This window comes from Podarcis vaucheri (assembly GCF_965113315.1).
Source record: "Podarcis vaucheri genome assembly, chromosome: 8".
NCBI lineage: Eukaryota > Metazoa > Chordata > Lepidosauria > Squamata > Lacertidae > Podarcis > Podarcis vaucheri.
In genome coordinates this window covers 71,420,721-71,432,642 of record NC_138766.1, presented here as the reverse complement: position 1 = coordinate 71,432,642, position 11,922 = coordinate 71,420,721, and positions in this window count along the sequence as shown.

Below are 11,922 nucleotides of genomic sequence, written 5' to 3'. Positions count from 1 at the left end.
ATTTTACTTACTATATGTGGGGTTTGGTGTCAGCGTTGCTTGTGCAGGTTCTTTGCTCTTCGCTTGTGTTCCTTTGGTGGTGAGAGAGGTTGGGATTGGCCTAGGGTGTGGTTATTCATTTGTGGTTGGCTGTGGTGGTCTTTGTTTTCATGTGTGAGTGGGGTGGGTGGGTGTTTTGGATCAGGTTAGCCATATTGATTTGTATATGCTGTTGGTGGATTTTTGTTGTTGTCCTGTTGGGCTGTGTATGTGATAAAGGGGAGCCATATGTGTCTTTTTCTATTTGTCCCCGTGTCAGTTTCAGTTTATTGGTTAATTTTTCTAGTAGGGCTGTTTCCCATACTATTTGGTACCATTGGTCCATGCTTACTTCTGACAGGTCTCTCCAGTGTCTGGCTATGATGCTTTGGGCTGCTGAAAGCAGGTGGGTTAGATGCCACCTCTATTCATACCTATTTGAACAGATACCGTTGCATGTGTTGCTGAGCCTTCTAACAATAGCATGGCTGGAGAACCTCCACCCAGAGATCACACAGACCTTAACACAGTCTAAAATTTCAGGCGTCGCTTGAGCCATCACTAGAATGCAGCAACTTTTGGAGAGAAAGGAGCAAACCCTTTGAAGGGCACATCAGCTGTATGTGCTACCTTCAGAGAAGCATTGCAGAAAAGGCAAATTGCCCCTGCCATGAATTAACTGGAGTGAGAAGCTTAATCAGCTGGAAATTAGTCAGGACACCGACACTAGCATCCCTATTCTTGGAAAACGTGTCAGAGAATTTTTTACACTTTGGGGCAATTCTAATAGGAGAGCTGAAGACGAGCGAAAGTCGTTGTGTTCTCGAGGTTTTAAAAAGGAACTGACAGCTTGATAGAACAGAACATCTGCAATAAGCTAAATGCACCACTCTTACCACTCTTAGTCAAAGCTGTCCGTGCCTCAAGACTTTGCTGTAAGCAGAAAGAGGAATGACAATTTGAAAGCGTACAAGGATGTCTGAGAAAAAGAATCCAAATGCCAACCAGGGGATAGGAAACAGGGCAGCTGTCTTCACTGAAACTACTGTAAGGCATGGCCAGGCCAAAAGTCCATCCTTGGGACCATTAACATGATGTCCAGTAAGATCTGACTGAAACAGATCTTTAGTCTGTTTATCATCATAAAAATAGACTTTCTTTAGAAATAAGGCATGCACTTCCTTTTTCCTAACTTGTTCTGGTTCTCCTCACCTTGAGGAGGGGTGAACACTCATAGGGTTGCCATATGTCCTCTTTTTCCAGGTACACATCCTCTTTTTCATGGGTAGAGTTGTCATAGCAATCCATAGTTAAAAGTAGAAGTTGGCAAATGTCTCCTCTTTTTTGCTCTTCAAAATTTGGCAACCCTACTCAGGGTTCTGGCCCCTTCAATCCTTGGCCACTGGAAATCCAGGAATCTTCCATCATGCAGATGTTCAAGGGCCTAGAAGCCACATGAGTCAAAAGGTCCTAATCCAGGGGAAAGGACTGGTCCAATAGACACTGGTCCCCAGCACCCACCCATCATCTTGTTGTGAACTGCCCTGAGACCTCCAGCTATAGGGCAGTGTATAAGCTGAATTAACAACAACAACTGTACCCAAGGCTGCCAAGTTATTTGGACACCTGAGACGGAAAACTCCACAAGCACTTCCCCCTTGTAATAGAAATGCAATAACAATGATAACAATAATATGTTAAAAGGATAATAATTTTCTCCCCTTTTCATGGGAACCAAAATCAGTGCCGGAAGCAACCACCTCTTTGCCTAATGGTGGGACTGGTCCTGGCAGGCATTGCTAAACCAGCGTAGAAGCATATTGTGTTTACTCTCTCAAACCCCTCTGCACATGGCAAAGAATGGGGTGACCTGTTGGGGTGAAGAAGGAAAGTTTACTAAGGGCATTATTTTTAACCAACACTGTCAAATCCAAAAGTATAATGCACCACATACTGAAATGTTGTTTAACAAATTGTTTTTCCCCCTTTTGTTTGTCATAAACAGCTTCTTCTTTTTTTAAGAAGAAGCACGTTGTGTTTGGCGTTTAAAAAGATGCACACATATTCTGGTGTCTGTGTGTTTAATGGAATCATAAGGTTTCACATTCTGAGTAAGACTGCTTGATGTCCTTTATATTCCAGTCATATTTTCCTGACCTTTATCAGTAGTCTTGCCTGTCAGAATTGACTTGGCAGAAAATACTTTGGTGCAATTGCTCCCTTGTGTATCTGTCTGAACTTGAATGTGGAAATCATGAGTAAAGAGCTTAAGCTGAATGAGTTTTAGAATTAGAAGAGGAGACAGATGGAGACAGTTTCTTCCATGGGCTCTTTCTATCTTATCAACTCACAGGTCTAAAAATCACAGAGCAATACCAAACATATGGTAACACAGTGACCCACTACTGTGGAAAATGTTTTGTCTGTCCATCTGTCTGTCCGTCATACATATGGACACTTATTGAGATTTCATCATTCAGTCTGGAGGATGGAGGAACCAGGTTTTGTATACATTTTGAAGCAACTCGGTACCACTTCGAAACAAAATGGTGGAGCGAACCATTCTGAACTGGGGACCCAATTTGGAATTATGGTTCCTGAGATGAAGGAGTGGGTTTTGGTCTATGTTTGGAAACCACTGGGTGCCATTTTGCTTCAAGGTGGCAGACTGAACCTTTCAAAAATCACAGATTTAAACCAACATTGACAGGAAAGTAATAGGGCTGTACACCGAATTCAGTCAAAGCCTGAATCCCAAACCAAATCAGGCCAATTTTGGAAGATCCAGGTGTTGACTGAGTCAGTTAAGACAAGCCTAGATTGTTCAAGGTTAAGCTGCCTGGAACAATCTGAGATTGTCAGGAGGGCAGGACATTGGGTGGGAGGAAGGAGGGGCAGCAGCATCTACAAAGAGCAGCATGTGGTTGTTTGCAATAGGGCTTTCAAACAGCCCCACACATCATCAACTTTGCTCTGTGTGTGTCTGTTCCCAACTGGGAAACGCATGTACGCAGTCAAACTGAGCAGGACTGAACCCTCAGGTCCCCAGCTGGTCCTGCTGACTGCACAACCTCCAATCATCAGAAAGATGGGGAGCAGCAGAAAGAGAGAAAGAAAAGTAGGTAGTGTAACCCATCCTAGGCTCCAGCCCCATCTCCCAATCGCATGTGGCCCCCAACACATTGCTCTTGAGGAAATATGGCCCTCAGTAGAAAAAAGAAAAAGGTTGCTACCTTAGGTGAGATCTCCAGCTGCTTTTGGACTACAAATCCCATCATTCCCAGCTAGCAAGACCAATGGGCAGGGATGGTGGGAACTGTAGTCCAAAAACACCTGGAGACCCAAGTTTGGGAAACCCTGGGTTAGATAAAGGAATTTTTGTCTCACGGACCATTTTCTGCCACATCTAAGCAAGGCCAGTACATAAAAGCCTACTGGCCCATCTAGTCCAGTATCCTGTTCTCAAAATAGTTAACCAGATGCCTGTGGAAAACCCACAAAGCACACCTGAGCATCACATTTGCCCTTCCTGCAACTTCCAGCGACAGGTATCAGAAGCATTCTGTCTTTGACTGTAGAGGCAGGGCATAGTCTGATGCCTAGACTACATCAGGGCTGGCCCAGGACATCTTGCCGCCTGAGGCAAAGGAAAGGATGACACCCCCTCCCACTCCATTGGCAATTTACTCTTAATTTGACACTGGTGATAGGACAGTGTCCTCCACTGCTACTGAGGGCAGTAGGTTTGTTAGGTGGTGCAGTGAAGGTTGTGTGGCCCACAGACAGAGGGGAGTCATTGGGTGAGAGACCCAGGAGGAATGCCAGGAGGATCTGATCCTATTGCTTGAGGTGCCTGCCTCACTTTGCCTGTTGGCAGGGCCATCCTTGTTGACAGATGACCCTTGCTGCTCCCTGTTGGTTATTATTATTATTATTATTATTATTATTATTATTATTATTACTTGGTTGCTGTGAGGGCAGAAGCAGCTTGTCAAGTGGGGCAGAGCCACTACGCTAATTTCACATCAGGTGGGCCATTGTTGATTCCCAGCAGGAAGAGGGACAGAAAGGCAGGTTGGTCAGCATGGTGCAAAGGCACCAATGGGTGTGTCAGACTGGCTCTGCTGATGTGCTTGCACCATGCCAACCTCTTCTCCCCCACCTGTTAGAAAGTTTGTGCATCTGCTCTGCCCCCCACTTCAGCAAGCCACTTCTGTATGAGGGTCCAGAGTCTGCTCTTGGCAAGACATGGTACAGTTCCGTTCTGTATTTCTTCAGTCACTCTAATATTATAACGGCAGAATTCTATCCAATTAATGGAAAGAACATTTGTTTGGAGGCTTGAGATCCCTATTAAAAGATAGCAACTTTCTTGAGCACAACTGCAGAGTCTTGGGTGGCAGATGGCATCAGGTTAAGTTTGCTTTGTTTTTGTTTTTATTATTATTGACGAACTGCAGGGACGAGGATATGGAGCTGCCTTGACTGAGTCACTTCTGACTTGGAAAATGCATTCAGCTTTAATGAAAGATCTTCGCCAGCTTAAATGCAGCTTTGAGCTTTTAAGCAGGAATGCTCTCAATCTTGAAAAGAAGTATGGCCATTAAATAGCTAGCATTAAGTAGGAATCCAATCAAAGAAAAAGGAAGAAGTATCCAGCCTTTGCTTGATTGGGTTCATCCTTCTCTGACTTCCTCTGGACTCATAAATGACAAATGAATGTAAACTTATTACCTCATTTGCTTTGCAGAGCAAAGATCAATTACCCTAGGATGCCGGCAAATGACATCATTACTCCGTCTCTGAAAAAAGTAGTGGAGCTGTTCTCTCCTGCATTTCCCTTTCACTGTGCCAATAATACTAAGAGAAGCTTTAAAATGCTTCCTTTCCTAATGCCTGCCTAGTGTGCAGATTTTTTTCTTTTTTAAGGAGGGTGGGATTTCAATTGTCAAAATTTGCATTCATTCTTCAGCCCATGGGGGTGAACAACCCACCACTGAACCTCACAGCAGCATACAGCGAGAATAAAGTTATGTTGCTTATTATTGACCAGGTAAGGGCAATCCCTCTGCTTAACTTGCTGATATTTATCTGCTGGCTGGCAGTTTTGATGGTAACAATATCATTTCTGCAATCTACATCGAATCAATTCCTCAATAAATAAGTTTTTAAAAAACAGGGAATGCTGCAGTCATCACTTGTCCGCTTTCTATTGACTTCAGTGAAAATTAGAAATATGCCACCCACCCTTGGGAGTGCTTCCAACCTCACTTTTGCTCCCTTATTGTACCAATGATGCTCTCGGACCAATAAAACAGCACCATGCAAATTAGGGAAGAAGAAAGGATAGTGGCTGGTTCCTTAGCTTCTAATGTTTTCCATTCCAAATGGTGAGCAAGCTTCCTATCTATGGATCACAGAAAACTAGGAAGTAGGTCTTGAAGCTGCCACTAATAATTTATAAATAATTTGTTGCAGCTGAGGTTGAGGCCAATCTATAATAGTAATAGTAGTAGTAGTTGTAATAATAATAATAATAATAATAATAATAATAATAATTTATTATTATTATTATTATTATTATTATTATTATTATTATTATTATTATTTATTATTTATACCCCACCCATCTGGCTGGGCTTCCCCAGCCACTCTGGGCGGCTTCCAAAAAAAATATTAAAATACTGCAATACATCAAACATTAAAACCTTCCCTAAACAGGGCTGCCTTCAGATGTCTTCTAAAAGTCTGGTAGTTGTTCTTTGACATCTGGTGGAAGGGCGTTCCACAGGGAGGGTGCCACTACCGAGAAGGCCCTCTGCCTGGTTCCCTGTAACTTAGCTTCTCGCAGTGAGGGAACCACCAGAAGGCCCTTGGTGCTGGACCTCAGTGTCTGGGTAGAACGATGGGGGTGGAGACGCCCCTTCAGATATTCTGGACCAAGGCCGTTTAGGGCTTTAAAGGTCAGCACCAACACTTTGAATTGTGCTCGGAAACGTACAGGGAGCCAATGTAGGTCTTTCAAGACCGGTGTTATGTGGTCTCGACGGCCGCTCCCAGTCTAGCTGCCGCTAGAAAAACAACAAATCCTTGGTGTTCTTCAGACATCTTCTCCAGAGTGACCCTAGAAGCCAATCCTCATTGGCTGACTCATTACCTTTTACTCCTTATACCTTTTATCATTTTATACTGCTTGGGCACCTCTAGGATACTTGAGGTGGGCACTCTTAACAAACTGCAGTTCCTAGGATTCTTTGGGAGAAGTTATGTGCTGTTGAATGTATCGTGTGCATACAGCCTCAGAGCTGGAAGCCAAACGTTGCACAAGGAGTTGTGGTTCCGTAGGCTGCAAAAGCTACGCATCCAGGAACACTGAGAATAAAAGTGATTCAGGTTCAAGACAACAGTGTGCAAGTTCTGTTACGTATGATGGAGCTTCAAGAAGAACACAACTAAAGTTGCTTAGGAAGAATATATTGGCGCACTCCAAAACATTTGCCCATGTGCACAGAAAGCAGTAGATCTAGCTGAAGGGCAACTTGCAGATATCATTAATTATTGTTGTTGTTGTTTAGTTGTTTAGTCGTGTCCGACTCTTCGTGACCCCATGGACCAGAGCACGCCAGGCACTCCTGTCTTCCACTGCCTCCCGCAGTTTGGTCAGACTCATGTTTGTAGCTTCGAGAACACTGTCCAACCATCTCGTCCTCTGTCGTCCCCTTCTCCTTGTGCCCTCTATCTTTCCCAACATCAGGGTCTTTTCCAGGGAGTTTTCTCTTCTCATGAGGTGGCCAAAGTACTGAAGCCTCAGCTTCACTATCTTTCCTTCCAGTGAGCACTTAGGGCTGATTTCCTTAAGAATGCATAGGTTTGGAGTCTCCTCCAGCACCACAATTCAAAAGCATCAATTATTATTATTATTATTGTACAATTATAAGATTATTGTATCATCTTAGAATATTGTATAATCTTAGAAGGGAGAGTGGCTGTGAAGGGTCATGGCTGTGACTATGAGGAAGGGAACCTGTGCTTCTGAATTTGCCACTACACTGCTGATGTAGGGGAAACTACAGTTCCCAGGAGTCACATGCTCTAAATGTATGATGTGTGTGCGACCTAAGAGTCAGTTCCCACCACCATTTCCTACTAGCTAAAACCAACAGCTGTTGACTGGCTGACTTGGCACACTGACTATTCTGCCTTCGGGGGGTGTTCAGACCATGACAGAGCTCATCCTGGTGTACCCCATGTTTCAAAGGTTTTCCAGGCCAAATGACATTCTTAACCCAAACACATGTCAGATCACTTAAACCCTTGGTGCTAAGTGCCAAAGTCACCGATCCCTTTCTACTCCAATCCTAACCCTGCAGTTGATTCATATTGCCAATCCAGGAACTCAGAAATGCTGGTGGGAATATTACAAACAAAGAAACCCAACTCAGTTCAAACTGGCCTTCTATCTCATTAATTCTTAATCAAAGTTGTGACAGTGATGCTTTTGGCTCTGCGTGATGAAGGTTTCCAGTGGAGAAGCACAGAATCTCCCCAGCAACTGAGCTTCTATTAGAGGTGGCCCTTGAACATGGTTCTGAATTTAAATGGGTCTCTCTCTCTCTCTCTCTCTCTCTTGCACCCATTAGACAGCTTGCTCACACACACACATGCCTCGCAGAGGGCACCGATGAGCAAGGAGGAGAGTGTGATTTGCTCCTGCGTCTTCTCAAGGCCTTCTTTTCCTCTGAACCAGCTCTGAATTCATTTGCAGCTTTTTGCAGATAAGAGGAAGCCTGCGCAGCATTGTGTGCTGCTTGCCATGTGGAATTGCTGCTTCTTGCATATTTCATGCCAGAGGGTGCCACATTATTCCCCTCCTCCCTCTCCCGCCCTCCCTCCCAATGCAATTATGTATGCGCTGCACATTAAGTGCTTGTTTGCTTATATCTCTGCAGGGAGAGCATCCTGAGTGACAGTCTGAACTGGAGTGCTTTTCTTCTTCGTCTTCTTCTTTTTTCCTTTTGCCTCTGAGAGCTGCTGTTATTGACTTGGGGGATGGCTTTCAAGCCTGCCCTGAGTAATATGTGCTGCCATTATCCATGACAATCGTTAATTAATATTTATATGGTCCAATACATTTTTCTGCCTGAGGTAGAGGAGTAAAAGCCACCAACCCACCCTCAGGAATGGTGTATGGGAATGCCCCAAACCAAACCTTTTATTTGGGCACTCAAGGCAGAAAATCCCACAAGCACATCTCCCCCTCCTAAGCAGCAGTAGCACAATAACAATAAAATAAATAAGGATTTATTGCTTTTGTGTGACACCTCAAATCTTCTACCTGTGGCAGTTGCCTCACTTTGCCTAATGGCTGGGCTGGCACTGAGTGGTACAGGTCAGATTTGGAATGACATTGCCTTCAGTGAGGAGCATATCTAGCAAATGAAATAACACCTCCCTGCAATTGTGCTAGAAATCCAGTTTTTCGGGGATTTGTGTCTGGCTCTTTGAAGTTTGCTCTGCACTGAAATTTACTTAGGAGAGAGTCAGTCTTTTTCTCTCTCTTTCTTTCTCTCTCTCTCTCTCTCTCTCTCTCTCGTGTATGTGTGTATGAAAAAGCTGTTTCTGCCAGACACATGTTCCTTCAGAAAAGAGGTGATGCAAAGCTCCCCTCCTTTGGCTTTGGTCACTGTCCATTTCCACTCAAAGGCCTGGTGACACTTTCTCAGAATATGACTGATACGGCAGAGCTGCAATTCTCAGAGAGTTCTCTTCACAGGGAGTTCTAGGAACTGTAGCTTTGGGAGGAGAACAGGGGTCCTAGCACTCTTAACAAACCGTGTTATGTATAATTGTTTAATTCACACTGAAATAGAAAATGCCTGTGTGTATTGCTGAATGGGTTTAAGATTCTGTTGAACCTGAAGAAGAGCAAAAAGAGCTCTCTAAGCTGCTTGATGGGTTGATAATTTACTGTTATTGTTCTCTGCTAGCTCACCTGTGGTGTTTAACCTTAGATCAGGTGATTAAGGTATTGAATTGCAAGTCATCATTTTGAAGGTCTTTCATTCCCAGCCAGAGTTGGAGTAAGATGTGACAATGGCTCTCCATAGCCTTAGGTAGGATGCAGGCTAATGCAAGCTGGAATGGAAGAGAGACACAATTTTGATTTCTGGAAGAAGTAAAGTTATTTTTAAGATGCTGAGCCTGTGCTGGACACATACAGGATATTGTACAGTGGTACCTCGGGTTACATACGCTTCAGGTTGCACACTCCACTAACCCAGAAATAGTGCTTCAGGTTACGAACAAGTTTGGTTTGAATATGGTAGAGATTTATGTTTGTTTGTTTGTTTGCTTGCTTGTTTAAAAAATAATAAATTTTTTGAGAGAGAGAGAGAGAGAGAGAGAGAGAGAGAGAGAAAGAAAGAAAGAAAGAACCAAAGAAACACAAGGCACAAAATTATTCTCCCAGGCTGCATGTGCACTAAACATTTAAAACACCCCACCCCAAAGAATCCTGGGAATTGTAGCTCTGTTAGGGGTAAACTATGGTTCCTAGGGGACGCGGGTGGCGCTGTGGGTTAAACCACAGAGCCTAGGACTTGCCGATCAGAAGGTCGGCGGTTCGAATCCCCGCAATGGGGTGAGCTCCCATTGCTCGGTCCCTGCTCCTGTCAACCTAGCAGTTTGAAAGCACCTCAGAGTGCAAGTAGATAAATAGGTACCGCTCCGGCAGGAAGGTAAATGGCGTTTCTGTGCGCTGCTCTGGTTCGCCAGAAGCGGCTTAGTCATGCTGGCCACATGACTCGGAAGCTGTACGCCGGCTCCCTCGGCCAATAAAGCGAGATGAGCGCCACAACCCCAGCGTCATCCATGACTGGACCTAATGGTCAGGGGTCCCTTTACCTTTATGGTTCCTAGGGAATTGAGGTGGGAGAAAAGGAAATGTGCTTTAAATGTAAAGCAGCCTCATTCTCTGCTATAGGAGATTGCCAAAGGCCCAGTCAGATTCTCACAACAGCTGCGGAAAGACAACTCCAACTTGCTGGGGCACCTCAGGTGGGGCAATGTTACTCACCTGCCTTCTGAGTAACACTGACCATTGCTACCAGTTCCCAAAAGAGGGAGAGGGAAGGCTTGTGCTGACCAAACCTTATAAGGAACGGTTGAGGGAGTTGGGTATGCTTAGCCTGGATAAGGGGAGACTGAGAGGAGATATGAAAGCCCAGCTTCAAATACCTAAAGGGCTGTCACATGGAGGATGAAGCAAGCTTGTTCTATCCTGCTCCAGAGGCTAGAATCTGAACCAATGGATTCAAGCTACAGGAAAGGAGATTCCGACTAAACATCAGGAATAACTTTCTGATGGTAAGAGCTGTTTGACAGTGGAACAGACTCCCTTGCAAGGTGAGTAGAGCAGAATCATAGAGTTGGAAGGGACTCTGAGTGGCATCTAGTCCAACCACCTGCAATGCAGCTTCTCCTTATGGGGATCAAACCTGCAACATTGGTGTTATCTAGCCTAGTTACAGGTAGGTAGCCATGTTGGTCTGCCGTAGTTGAAACAAAATTAAAAAAAATCCTTCCAGTAGCACCTTAAAGGTAAAGGGTAAAGGGGCCCCTGACCATTAGTCCAGTCGCGGACGACTGGGGTTGCGTTTCTCATCTCACTTTATTGGCCGAGGGAGACGGTGTACAGCTTCCAGGTCATCTGGCAAACCAGAGCAGCCATTTACCTTCCCGCCAGAACAGTACCTATTTATCTACTGCACTTTGATGTGCTTTCGAACTGCTAGGTGGGCAGGAGCAGGGATCAAGAAATGGGAGCTCACCCCATCGCAGGGATTCAAACCGCCGACCTTCTAATCAGCAAGTCCTAGGCTCTGTGGTTTAACCCACAGCGCCACCCGCGTCCCTCATAGTAGCACCTTAGGGACCAACTTTGTTATTGGTATGAGCTTTCATGTGCATGCACACGAAAGCTCATACCAATAACAAACTTAGTTGGTCTCTAAGGTGCTACTGGAAGGGAAAAAAATTATACTCTAGCCTACTGAGCTATCCAGCAGTGAACTCTCCTTCCTTGGAGGTTTTTAAGCAGAGGTTGGATGGCCATCTGTCATGGATGCTTTAGCTAAGATTCCTGCATTGCAGGGGGCTGGACTAGATGACCCTTGGTTTCCCTTCCAACCCTATGATTTTATGAATCTCTGATACATTTTATGCAGATCTGTGTCACCCTTTGTCCCCTTTTTTTCCTGGCAGTGTGTCTCCTCTGTTTTGGCAAGGCATCTGTAGGCACCCTGGTGCACATTCTCTTTCCCCTACCCCTCCTTCCAAGCATATCCACACAGCTCCCTCGCAAAACAACTCTTTCATTGGAAGATGCAACAGAAATTAGGTCAGGCTGCCCTATCTGTGTAATATAATTAGTTGATTCCTGCACACAGCCAAAGAGAGAAAGAGAGAGAAGCCAAAATGTAAAGCTTGTTGCTGCAAGAAATGCTCACTTGCGCCCTTCGGTTCTTGCTTCTGGAAGAGGTGGGAGCCAGACCCCAAGCACCCCTGCTGAGCCACCGGGATCCATTTCAGTGTGCTGTGCCTGGGGAGCCCCTGCAAGTTCCATCGCAATGGAAGCCATGCAACGGCAGAGCTTGGTAGACTGCAGCCCAGACTCCTCATTTTGTTGCCTATGGCCCCCTCGGAAGTAACAGAACAGGGCCCGTTGTTCATTGACATTGGTGGTTCTCAAAGTGGGTGGCACTGCCCTCTGGGGCACGTTGGGATGACCTGGAGGGGTGCTGGAGGCGTTAATGACAATCGAACTTTGAAAAGTTGGCATCCCCGGGTCAAGTTCATCCATTATGTTGAATTAATTACACTAAATAGTTTTGAATAAGTGTGCAA